Source organism: Geospiza fortis, unplaced genomic scaffold (assembly GCF_000277835.1).
Source record: "Geospiza fortis unplaced genomic scaffold, GeoFor_1.0 scaffold172, whole genome shotgun sequence".
NCBI classification, from domain to species: Eukaryota; Metazoa; Chordata; class Aves; order Passeriformes; family Thraupidae; genus Geospiza; species Geospiza fortis.
Genome location: NW_005054309.1, coordinates 6,585,364 through 6,599,101, shown reverse-complemented (window position 1 = coordinate 6,599,101; position 13,738 = coordinate 6,585,364). Strand labels below are relative to the sequence as shown.

The window sequence follows — 13,738 nt, the reverse complement described above, 5'->3', positions numbered from 1 at the left end:
AGCTTTCTCATGCCATGATGTAACTTTTGGATGATAAATGTTCATCAGAAAACTTAACAGCACTTTCATTTGCACTACATCTGTTGCAGTTGATGGTGGACAAAACAGACCAGCTGGCTCTTGCTTTACTTTCTGCTCCTTTTCTGAGGCAAACTCACTCAATTTGATGCTCAGTATTGGGCAGGGGTGCCTTGAGGCAGCCACTGAGCTGCTGTAGGGATGTCTATGTCCCACTGGATACCTGTATCTACATTCATGTTCATATAAATGTGGACATCTCCTTTAGGTAAAGCTCTTACACTTCAGATTGGGGTGGTTTTTTTTGGTGTTTTTTTTTTTTTTTTTTTTTTTTTTTTTTTTTTTTTTTTTTTTTTTTTTTTTTTCCTGGAGGACAGAGCAGGTTGTTTCTGAGCTGGCTGCCCTTCTAGCAAGAGCTTCCCTCAGCCCATTCCTCACATGTCCAGCTACAGCACCTTTAGGGCTGTTTGGAGTCATTTTAATAGTCAGAGTCCTAATATTTGCCACTAAATATTGAAACCTGGTAGTTCTTACTGCCACTTTTATTTTCTAATAAGGCATTTGTTGCCACAAAAGTAGTTCAGTGGTTACATAGTTTTTTAAGAAAATACAGGACAATAGCTTACAATTACTCTGTATATAGCTATAGAAAATGCATGCACATATATAATTGTATGCATGTATACTTGCATATACTTAATAAAGTGGATAATTTGTGCACAAAACATCAGCCATTCCTAAAAAAACCCCAAAAGCAACCGAAAAATCCCAAACAACAGCAGCATAGGACATGCAGAGGATTTTAATTAAACTCTGACTTCAGACTCTTTTTCCAAAATACTCTGGTGTAGTTAGTCTGAAAAGTAAGTAAAGCTTCATTAAACAGCGTTCAATTTAAAAATAAAAATAATTGTCTTATGTGGTAAAAGGCACTATTACACTCTGAAGTCATATATCATATTTATTAAAATCTGATTTGAACTTCCTTTTCAAATGACAAGCACAGCACAGAATTAAATTGTATTTATTATTGTTTTCATTATGAGGTTTATTTTAATATATTTTCCCAAGTTTATTTAGCATTTCAAGCTATACATCATAAACCTAGCTGGAGTGGTGCTGGAGATTTTAATGGTTCTACATCCAAGTGACCTTTTGTGATATTTCTGTTCTGATAACTTATAGGGATATAAACTGTGAGAATCAAAAGATGAAATTATAGAAAACAATTGTAGATGCTTCACCTTTCTTCTTTTATGCCATTTACCTACTCGGTAAAAAACAGGAAAAAATAAGTGCGTAACAAAGACAGGGTGACACTCAGGAAGCTCTGCTGGTTTTTCATTTGCCATGCATTCTCAGTGAGAAGTTGATCCCAAGTTGGAACTAGATGCAATTTGGAGAGACCTTATCTTACTTGTCTACAAAATTAAATGCTAAATAATATTTCATATGTTATTTTGTAGTACTATAAAATGCAGAACCCAGCTTCCATAATCTCAGAGTTTGCTGAGAAATGGAACTAATAAAAAAATAATACAATGAAAGTTTGCATTATGAGCTGCCTAAATCACAAGCCTAGGTTTTTTACTTCCAATTAGGCAGCCAATTATGGCATTTGAAGTTAGAATGAAAATAACCCAAAAATTCAACTAGTGATTTTTATTATGTTTCTTTTATACGTCTCTATGCACATATATAAAAATCACTACTTAAACTTTGTGACTCAGATATTGTGACTCTTAAAGCCATTTGACCTTTCCATAAGGACAAAATATGCCATTCTATGACAAAATTAAAGTGTTATGTATAAACTTGTATTATTTTGGAGTAATTTCACAAGCATTAATTCTACCTTATACCAAACACTCCTTTTTTCTGCCCATATCTTAATGTCTCACTAGAAGGCAACCCATAATGCCAGCAGGGGCTGGAACGTGCTGAGTCTCAGTGACAATTTGCTGATTATTCAAATTCATTTGCATTAGTTTCCTTACACTTTTGTGCCTTAATTTATGCCCATAATGCAAATGTTGATGCATCTCTGATGTAATTTCACATTCCTTAAGTTAGCATGACTCAGCCCCACTGATTTAAAATGCCAATCAAACCTTGTGTACCTCAGTGTTGATCTCATCATCCTCAGCCTCTTTGTAGGCAGCAATTCCTTGTCTAAAACATGAAGAACTTTCAGGAGAGCCTTTTTTTCTTTCTCTTTTTGCCTTCATAGTTGTTAAGTAGACAACATAATATTGGGCTGGGTGTTTATTTTTTTGTTGTTGTTGTTGTTTTTTTTTCTTCAGTGCTCTTCTCTCATTTTCATGTAATTGCTCGGTTCAACTCTGATATCTCATCTCTGTTGTGCACCTCTATGTCCATGGCATTCTGTGCTTCTGCATCATAATATTGGGCTGGGTGTTTATTTTTCTGTTGTTGTTTTTTTTTTCTTCGATGCTCTTCTCTCATTTTCATTCAGTTGCTCAGTTCAGCTCTGATATCTCGTCTCTATTGTGCACCTCCATGTCCATGGGATTCTGTGCTTCTGCACGAAATGAAGAATTAATAAGAGCAGCATTTCTTCATTGCTTTCACACTTCAGAAGTATCAGAGTTCTGCACAGGAGCAAGAGCAGATGTGTGTGTGTATCTTTCTGACCTCTTTATACCTGCAAAACTAAAGATAAGTTTTCTTTTTTGGTGTTGCTGTTATTTTCTTGTCTACAAGGAAAACTTCTACTTTATCAAGCTAATTTTTATTTTTTCCATCTTAAATGTTGTGTTAGGAGTAAAACACGGTTTAGAACTTATTTATTACTCTTTCCAGCTGCAGAATATCAGCGCCAATGCAACAAAAGCTGTTGCACTTCAATTAAAAGATCAGGCTGAACATTGTTAATTTCCTCCCTCTTTCTGTGATTTTTTTTTTTTTGGGGGGGGGGGGGGGAGTTTTGGAAACATGTTCTAGAAGTTGTGTAATTAAATTATTACCTGCTGTATCACCATCTGCTTACATGATTTTGAAGTGTTTCTAACCTCTGTGTGTATGTGTTCACTTCATGACTTCAAGGAAGTGCCAAAAACGCAGTGAATGTACTCAGCAGATGGACTGAGGGACTCACATCCTCCAAGCAGTCAGTCTTGATTGTTCTGGGCATAATTAAGCATATTTTATCTAAATCTAATTATTTAGTTTCAAAACATGGCAAAGATGTGTTTATTTTCAATAGTCAAATATTCCTTATGGGACGAAGACCTACTCCAGATCATTGTTGTGACTAAACATTACTATTCGAATATTCCTGGTAAGATCATGTAAGGCCATGATTGTTTTTCATTTAGCTCAATACTCGTATCATTATCTTTTAAAAGATTTAACTCAATCCTTGCACTCTACAGTATGCTGCAGGTAATTCTTAAAAAATAACTAGATCTGGATGCTTATAGTAGACTTGCCAAAAAGTGGGATTTGGATCTCAATGCTTAAATACTTCAGGTATGTGTTTGCTTTCAATCCTTAATGGTATTTCATTCAAAGCAATTAGAATGGTCAGAGGATTTAGGTTGGAGTGTGTTGTCCAGCAAAGAGCAAGAAATCATTTGAATTTAGAGAAGAAATCTGCAGATGTGAAGTCTTCATGGAAGAAGTACAGTAAGATCTGGCTGTAGTCAGGTAGTAGAAGAGCATTCTGCCCAGCCTCAGTAGGTTATTAGAATGTGTTTATAGTGGTCATGGATGTCTTGGGAAACATCCATGGGATCCAGGTGTGGTGGTGAGTGGTTACAGTTTGTTGGGGTGTTGCTCCAGAACCCCCACCCCTACCAGGGAGCTCTGCTGATTGGATGGGTTCGTTGCTCTTGGCTTGCAAAACGCAGAACTTCTGGCCAACAGACTGGCTTTGAGCTCATCTCAGTCCAGAACTGGTCTTTATAATTTATTAAAATAGTAGAAGTAAATAGTGAGATATCTGGATGATCACCAGCTTGCGAACAACGAGGCAAACCAGAAAACAGCCACCATTATTAGCTGCAATTCAGGGTGTGTTGTGGGATGGAAAGCTTCTGCTGACTCAGTTCTGCTGGACTCAGAGCACAGTTTGGGGGAACTGACCAAACTGATTTCGTTTGATACTGCTGGGAGTTAAGCAGCCTCTGCAGCCCACAGGAGGAGTTCATGGTGTCAGGATGAAGGAAGTGATGATCCTCTCAAGCACTTGCAGGCTGGGAATTCCATCGACTGCTGCATTCATTAGTAATCTGAAGACTTTCACATCATGACTCAGGTCTTGTGGGCTCATTAAATGAGAGTCCTTTCAGGTTTTATTCAGCTGTGTGAAGCCTAAATTGTGATAGGGCTTTAAGAAGGTTTTACTTACTATCATTTTATGTAAGTTTTCCAGTTTTTTACTCATGTTGCAGTAATTTTGACTTGGTAAACCAGATTCAAGCTATCTTCAAAGGCATTTAAGTAGCTTTTTTCAGTGCTATATTCAAAAACTCTTAAGTTAATACGCTCTCTACATTTCATTCCTTATATATTTATTTTTCTGGTTCTCATTAATTTAATTAGATTGCAGTCCTCCTTTGCTCTTTTTCTGGGCGATTGCTCTGCTGGATAAATCCATTTTAACTTTGATGGCTTATGCTAGAGGTGCATCCTCATAGGTATCTACTCAAATAAAAGTGCCCAGAGTATTCTCCTTTTTCCATAAACAAAATTCCCAATACAATCAGTAAAATTACTGGGTTTTGATAATCTGCATCTCTAATGACAAAGCCGTCTCTTTACTTCAATGATAGCTACTTCAATGATTCATAAAAGTGCTTTAGAACACTGCTGATTTTGTTTTTGAAATCACCCAGCAGCTTAACAATCAGCTTGGATATAAAATTCAGTTCTCCAATTGTTTGTAGTAGTCTGCACTAGGTAGGAAAGTTTATGGGCATTTAGCCAACTGCCTTTTAGACGTTGCATCCACCTGTTTTGACATTAATCCATAAAAATAAACTCCATATGTAGCCCAGGAAATGATCTTTGTGGGTTCCAAGTTACAATGGCAATAATTAAAATGATTGCTTTCATGTCCCAGATGGTGACTGTGGTAGATAATTGTATTCTCTGCAATTATTTTGGACTAAGTTTAGCAGAGGAAGGTAAAAATCCGGTGTGGTTTTGAGACAGCACACAATATTTTATTGGTTTAACTGCAGGCTTAATTATTTCCAGGATCTGAAAGTAAGAGAAAAATGGAAATGGATTATAGGTCCAAAAGAGATTTATGAAGCATTTATGTGTTACCTAATACGGATGTGGCACAGTGGTCACTGTAGGGTTACTGTCTCCACATTCAATGTGGTGGGCTTTGGGCATGACCTTCTAATGGTTCTATTTAAGAATTTTGTAAAAAAGTCTGAAAATGGGTAATGGAACTTGCAACTTTTGGCCATATTCAGACCAAGGCCTTTGTAACATCTGGCAGAGCAGCTACAGCCTTTGTAGCTGGGTGAAGCAGAGTCATGGCTTGATACTTTTAAAAGAGATTGGAAAATGGAGTAATTAACTAACATCCTGATAGCCAATGACATGTTATGCAATTGTAATGATTTTGTTTGTGTTATAACAACCCTGGTCGTTTCAGGCTGTATTTTGGTAATATAAATATTTTGTGATAGAGCAGTGCTTTGTGACTTTCCAAATTTTACATTTTCATGCCATTTGCCTAACATTTGGTCTCAAAACAGCTTAACTTTTAAGTGCCATTGAAGATCATTTATTTTTAATAATGCCCCAGTTCATAAATAAATTACAAAAGCTATGAGACATGCTTAATATAGTTCACTGTGTTTCTAAATACCCTTAATACATAAACTACAGGTATGTCCTGTATCTAAAATACAGGGAATTCTGTGAGTTTGCTGTTGGGAAAAAAAAAACCAAAGAAAGAAGAGCATTCAGATTTTCAGTCTTGAATTTCTGTTAATGTACAAACTGTTTTCTAATGTCAATTCTTGATTCATTTTAATTATAAATTTAGTCACTCTAAATTTTTCATGAGCTTGGGTGACTTTGCACTAGAAACTGATTTGCTTCTTTCCTTGCTGTAAATCATGAAAAGCACTGTACTATGAAACTCAATGGGAGACATTTCCCTGTAAAAAAAGTAGTAGAGATAAAGGAAGTGCTGCTGCTTTTTTGATTTGTAAGTCCTTATCCTCTTCCTCATGGGCATCTTCTGACTTCTCTTTTTTTTTTTCCCCTCAGCTTAGAATTAGGTCACATATAAAAAAAGCTGATTAAGTTGTTTTGTGAGGGAAATATTCCCACTAAAACCCCTAATTTAATAAAAATGCACATTTTTAGCAAGGAAATGTTTATTTCTAATGAAATAATTAACATGTAAGGTAAAGCAGAGCATGTTCAGTTTTGAATGATGTTTCTGGGGAAACTGAAAAATTTAATTTTCATTTCTTTAAGTCAAAAAAAATACAGGTCCTTGTGGAGTTTAGGATCTGTATCCCTATTTCTATATTTATGTATTTTTTAAAATTTGTATTTCAAAAGGGAAGAAAGGCAGAAGAGATCAGGGCCACACTGAGAGTCGCTATAGTGATCTAGACAATTTCCCAGGGGCCTGCAGAGAGACAGAAGCTGCATATGAATGATGGTTGATTATACATTTGTTTATTTTATGAAGTCTTCTCTTCTTCCTTCAAGGAGACATCTAAGTATTGTAGGTAGAAAAAAAAAGGCAATTGGACTGTAATTCATATTTTGATCAAAATTATCTGTATAATGTTGAAAACACTATTTTTGCAGAATTTATTAGTTTGTATTATTGAGCGTCACTAATAACATGTTTGTTTCTTGGGATTCCTTTTCAGAGTCAGCTATGGATAATATTTTCATGAATATTGCCAGGTTATGTTCTTTGGAAATTAGCTTATTGATTCCCTTCAGTTGAAGGGTGACTTGTTGAGAACACTGGTTCCTTACTGACTCCTGATTCTGCACAGACAGTGTAAGCTGGTGACTAAGATTAAAATTAGGCTGGGAATAAAATCAATAAAAACCTTTATAACTTTGAAATTTCCACAAAACTCTCAAATCAAATGTTTTTAAAATGAAGTTGTCTGAAGTACCACAGGTTTCCTTTTGTTTGTGTCACTGGAATGATGCAGCAGATGAAGCCCAAGCTAGGAAGCAATTAAATGTATTATCTGCCAGATGAAGGAAGGAAAGCCTGAATTCAGATGGTTTTCCTGCCTCGGGCTGAAGGGTTCAGGGAATAGAACCTCTTCTAAAGGAGAAGTCTGCCTGGTCAAGACCAGGTCCTGCTGTCCTGCTCAGCCCTGCTGTAAGTCCAGCTGTACTCCTCATCCAAACCTGCAGAGCTCCTGCAGTGAGTCCTGGTGGGAGCTCTTGTGTTTCCATCCCACTCCAACCCAGCTGCAGTTACTGAAGGGGTTTTTGTAGATGTGGGATAGCAATAGCCTTGTGCCAGAAGCATGTGTGACCAAAGGTGGGCTGACACAGACCTCATTTGTGTGTTTATTCTGTGCTTTCTAACATAAAGGTGCTCCTTAGAAAGAAGTTTTGTCCACGTTTTGGTGATGTGGGAATTGTGACAAAGGCTGCAACAAATACGAGACAAATAAATGAAATGCTTCATTTATCAGTAATTCAGCAAACCTGCATCATTCCTGTGCTTCAAGGGTTACAAGTCAAGCAGTTTTTAGCAAGCTGCTAATCTGCTGTGCTTGCTCTATAGTTATAGTTGCTTGCTGTCCCAGGAGTTTCCAGCAAATGCTCATACAATCTGATTAACATGGTTCACATACAAAGGGCGCTGGCCTGGGGACTACCACGTCTCATTAATGGAAATGAATTTTTCATGCCATGGCTGCTATGTCTGTGTGTTAAGACTTTTCATTTCTTTTTCCAATTCTGTCTCTTTTCTGTATTGTATTTTTTTTAAGCAAAAATGTCCGTATGAATTTTAACAACTGGTTATATTACAGGTCTGAGAGTTTTTATTTTTGCATACTGATGCTATTTTTACTAAGAAACAGATGTATTGGCAGCAGAGAAAGGGAGTGCAATGGCATACATTTGTGTTTATATTGAACCCTTTAGCTCTGATTGAATGCTTGATGAGTTCAGCTTAAGAATGAGGTGACTTGATCTGTTCTTGGCAGCAGTCCTGCTTTGTGTGGGAGGTTGGAGCAGGTGACCCTGTGAGGTCCCTGCCAGCCAACATTTTCATGATTCTGTGAATTGTCAACTTTTCAGAGTAACTTTCCAGAATTAAGTCCAGTATTGTAATTGATGTATCATCCTATTTTTTAAGAGGCTGCAACATGTTCTGCTATGACATGAATATGGACATGTTCTGGTTTATAGCTGAAAGCAGGGACAGAAGGTTTAGTCTTCTCCTAGCACTGTTCCTTGGGGCATTTTGGATTAATTGTGCTTTTTAAAGAAAATTGGAGAGGAAGCAACTGTACATATTAAGCCAGTAAGCAAAGTATGCTCTGTGACTGATCATCCACAGCTGCTTTCCTGTGGCATTTGTTATTTAACATTTTTTGCTGTCAGCAGATTGTCATTTTCTGATTACCGTTACTTTGCTGAAAGGTCCCAAACATCACTGGCTGTCCTGTCCAGGGCGTGTACCTGGACATGGGCATCCAGCATCTCCCAGGATCATCAGCCCAGCCCACATTTAGCTGATGGTATAGAGCTGAATTAGCAGAAACCATCAGCCCTTCTGTTGATGCACTGTTCCCACTTTAGCAGGGAATTGCTGCAATACCTCTAAGCATCAGTTACATGGTTTATAGCCTTCTTCAGCTCAGTGTGCTAAGCTATATGTTTCTTGAATATGTCCTCTTTGTTCTTGTCATAATGCACACTTTACTTCTCTTCAACTGCTAATGTCTCTAAATCAAAAGTTCTACAGCATAAACAATTTAAGCTATAATAGCTATGCACAACCCTGGCCAAGTATAAAGAAGGTTTATGAGAAGTTTTTCCTTTACAGTCGCTGATCTGTTATTTTTAGATTGTAAGGTGTGTGTCATGCTCTTCTCTAAGTGGTCAAGAAGTGTTATGGTTGCTTTTTAAGAAATTATTCCTCGAGAAATGTGTATAGACAAACAGTATTAATAAGCTCAGTCTACTGGCAGTCTGTGGTAAGTTGTGCATAGATGGAAATTTGACTGTCAACCTGAGTGTGTCAAAAATGACCAGACCAGGCTGAGACTGAAAATTAAGGTAGTCTTTAGGATAATGGACTTATCCAGTTCATTTCTTGCAATGCTCTCATCTCCATATAGCACAGCAAGGCTGAGAGATTTCTCTAAATAATGATTGGGAGGCCATCAAAGAGAGGCTGAAGATTAAACCATAGGCTAAAAAGCTGTGTCTTTTTTCCCAAGGATGTGGTCATGCTTGGGTAGGACTTGGCTGAAAACATCATCAGATCTCGCTGCTTTTGTGGCTTAGTTCTACAAGGGCTTAACTGAAAGTGTGAAATTCTTCTGGAGAGCTGCTGACAGTTACTGATACGTGAAGCTCTACATGTAGATGTAGTTCATCACAGATCTTAAACCTGTGGCAGAACTGCCAGAAGATAGGTGTGCAGAGGAAATGGCAGAAAGAAGAAGGGGTGCTTCCTTTAATTTTTGTCCTCAGGAATCCACTGAGGATTCCTTTGTTGACCTGAACTGACACATCTCGGATTTTCTTTGTAAGAGAAATCATAAACTCATTTCAGCGTGTAGACATTGGCGGACTCAGGATGCTGAATGTCACACCATATTGACTATGTGTGAAAAAACATGTTCTGATAAATTCACAGGAATTGTGCGCCATGCAAAATTACACCTCCAGGCGGACTCAAATGACCAAACTCTGACATTTCTCAAACTTGACAGCTTATTTCAGAGGAGATTTAGGAAAAAAAAAGGTCAAAGGACACCAAATATATTACTGCTCTAGTCCGCCTATAGCTATAGCAACACTAAATCTTCTGATATTACATCTTGGGGCAAATGAAGGGTTTCTCATTTAGACCCTAGAAGCAGGAGTAAACAAGGTTTAGGAAGAACAGCTGAGGGAGATGGTGTTTGGAGACAAGGAGGCTTAGGGGAGACTTTATTTTCTCTACAACTCCCTGAAAGGATGTTTAGCCAGGTAGGGTTGGTCTTTTCTCTCAGGTAACAAGTGGTGAGACAGGAAGAAATGGCTTTAAGCTGTACCAGAGAGGGTTTAGATTGGATGCAGGGAATCTGTCTTCACTGAAAGCCCTTGTAGACAGCTGCCCAGGGCAGTGGTGGAGTGACCACCCCTGGATGTATTTAAAATCTGTGTAGCTCTGGCACTTGGGGACACAGTGTAGCGGTGGCCTTGGCAGTGCTGGGTGAATGGCTGGACTGGGTGACCTTAAAGGTCTTTTCCAACCTAACCAAGGCTGTGATTCTGCCTTTGTATAGATCATATGCAGGGTTGTCACAGCCTGATGGCTCCAGCAATATCCCCTGGCCTCGCCAGGAGCAGTCTCGGGGCTGATGGCGCGTGCCCAGCTCGATTGCCTCCTGACAGGAGTCTGGGCTGTCCCTGTGCCTCACAGGTGTGCAGGGGACACCAGTGTGCTTTACAAACATGGCCTCATCTTGGGTTGCCACGGCAACACCGCTCTGTGTACTTGAGCTTTAACATTTGAGAGTTCACCCAGAAAATAAATTTGGCGCGATTATGAAGTACACTCGCTTGTTTTCTGAATTCTTTGGATACAGATCGTTGAGAAGAGCAGAAAATTATGTTACTGCCTTACTGTTTTCTGCCATAAACCATGCACAGAATCATTAAAGCTGTCATCTATCAAAATATAGTAAAATTCCAATAAAGCTAAATTGTAAATGTTGCCATCTTCAGCTCCATAATATATTATTTTTAAGGGCTCCCTGTCATTGTTGAACTTGATAAAACTGAGTAAAACCCCACTGAGCAAGAAATGAGAAAAAAATCTAGAAAATGTAGTCTTGAAGTAAGAATTTAATTTTTTTTATACAAGTACTGACCTATTTTTCTACAGCAAGTTAGAATAGCACAGGATGGTGACAGTAGGAACATTTTCATGTGTGTCTATCAGTATTTTGAATATATCATTTAAAGTCTGGTTTTATCAAAAAAATTACTCTTGACATGAGACATTAGGGCTTCATATTTCCTCTGTATCTCTCATTTCCATGTGAAATATTGCTAATAGGAAGATTAAGAAGATTTGTCTTCTGTAACCAGCTAAGTTTGAGAAATTGATCCCAAACTCTGAAAACTAGAGCACTTGGAACAGATTGCACAGAAAGAGTGCTCCCTCACTGCAGATATCCCAGAACCATCTGGATGCAATCTAGTGCTGTGTCCTCTGGGATGACCCTGCTGGGACAGCAAGGTTGGACCAGTTTTAGATAAAATTTTATCCCAAAAGGTCCAGAGTCATCAGCTTGTTTGTGGGTTGTGGTTTCCTTTTTTGGTTGGTTTAGTTTGGTTGTTTTTCTTTCCCCAAACAGAATGTGTTCATATTTTCACTGCAAGGTTTTGTCACTGATTGTTTAAAATCAGGAATGGAGTTGATGCCTATGATGAGGCCACATTCCTGTTTTTCTTGTTTGTAGCCCATCCATAAAAGTGATCTTTTGATTTTGGTTTTCTTTTGTTTGTTTTTGTTGTTAGTTGGCTGGTTAGTTATGATGTTGGTTTTTTTGTGGGTTTTTTCTTCTGGTTTGTGGTATTTTTGTTCTTTCCAAGATATGGGTTGAAACCACACAGTATTTTGCAATGTTGGTTTGCATCTTTTGAAGTATAGCAGACTTCCACTAGCACATTTTATTACCATGTAGTAGCTTGTAAATGTACAGTTTCCAAATTTTCAAAGTTAAAATTACTTAATTTTAAAAATAATAATTTAAATAGGATTGACTGTAATTAAAGAGAAAAAAGAGTTTGAACAATATCAAAGTGAAATGTGCCCAATCTAAAGACTGGCAACGTAAAAATTTCCGAAGCAGAAATGAGTCATATAAAATTAACTTTCTTAAGAACTGCTATGGCCTGTTAGTGCAGCTATTGCTGTCAGCGTTTTCAAGTTAAACACCATTCACAATGATTTTATTTCACATCAAATTCAACTATAAGCTTAAATGCAAATGCCCCAATAATAGTTTTTGTCCTGTAAAGCTTTGTAGTTTATTTCCTTCAGAGGCAATTATAATGTCTGGGGCGATGTAATGCAAACTATACTTTGATAAAACCTTGAAGTTGGAAAAACATATCTGTGCAGGCAAACTCGGTGTTAGGTTAGTGTACAGAGAGTCTGAGGAAAAATGGGAAAAGGGAAATACTGGCATTTTGGAAGAAGAGCTTTTGGTGGGATGGGCAGGAGCTCAGACAGGGTTTTGGGAAGGTAAATGTTGGGGAGGTGGTTTGGGCAGGAGGATTTAGGTGGTGGGGCTGGGGCCTGGTGCAACTGAACAGAGATGTGGGACAGAATTTCTTCCCCTTACACCCAGTTTAAGAACAAAGTGTAAACACACATACACAACACATCCCAACTAGCCCCGGGAGTCCTGATTGTCCATCTGCTTTTTTGCTTTTAGAAACAATGAAATCCTACCCAATGCCCTTCTCAAGGAGAAGGATCTAAGTGTTGATTCCAGTGGAAAAACAAGTGATTAATTCATGAACTAAGAAACTGGAGTGTGTGTGTGTGTGGCTTCTCTCTCCTTGTTTGGCATTGTCATCCTGATGTTTGCAAATGAGCAAAAAGAGTGAACAGTGAGAGAACTGAGCTGTTCCCACCCTCATGGGAGGGTAGAGCTGTCCTGGAAGCAAAGCAAAGGCAGCAGCACAGCACATCCCTCAAGGAATGCACAGGCTCTACCAGAGCCATTTTTACTGATCTGATTACTCCACAGTATTAACAAACCCCCTCAGCAGACTCTGCATCTATCACAGGTGCTGTTACCTCCTATAAAGTCAGTAAATATATCTGAGTTTTGTTTCAGGCAAATAGGTGTTTGCAAACTAAACATGTTTGAGAATGGGAAAGATCTGTGTGAGTAGTACATGCCCAGCATATTAGAGACCAGCTAAGGCTGCCTTTTTGTTACCTGGTCTACTGGGGAAGAAGGAGCTTTCTGCAATCTTTCTGTGAGCCCCAGGAATTCACAGAGATTCTAAAAAGGCAGCAGGCAAACATATCCATGTACCTATGCACATCTGGATGGCCCAGGATATTACAGCTCAGGTGCTGATGCATTTGATTGTAGGCAGATTAACTCCTCTTCCAGCTGGGCATCATCTGCACAAGTCTTACCAATCAGGGTGCACCGCAGCCCCTGTTCCTGTCATGTGCTCATCCTTTGTGTAGATATCAATGGTATCCTGGTCCACGTGGCTATTTGTGTTATAATAAAATCAATGAGATTTTGAAGAGGTTAAATACTCTATCGCATCTGTGCCAAAAAGGACTTACTAATGAAGAGGCAACTTTAGACTCAACTTAGCTGTGTTTTACAGACCTTTCTCCAGTCTGATCTCTCTGGTGTTTTTGCTACAACACTGCTCAGTCTTTCAGGTTGCATTCATCTCCAGTGAAATGTGAGCAACTGGTGAGTTTTGGCATCTGTTTTTATCTGGTGGCTCTATGGAGTGACAATTGTCC

The 13,738-nt window shown here is 38.3% G+C and overlaps 1 protein-coding gene across 3 annotated transcripts in view; it reads left to right on the top strand.

Annotated features, from left to right (window-relative positions):
• The window catches only part of NAALADL2 (N-acetylated alpha-linked acidic dipeptidase like 2), a 421,140-nt gene that overhangs the window by 188,566 nt on the left and 218,836 nt on the right, over positions 1-13,738 (top strand). Inside the window, exon 1 of one of the 3 annotated variants that reach the window (XM_031055530.1) lies at positions 2,592-2,652. The exons of the other annotated variants lie outside the window; for them this stretch is intronic. The gene's annotated coding sequence lies outside the window, so the exon portion shown is untranslated. Of the gene's footprint in view, positions 1-2,591; positions 2,653-13,738 lie in introns of those variants that run through there. 3 annotated transcript variants of the gene reach the window in all.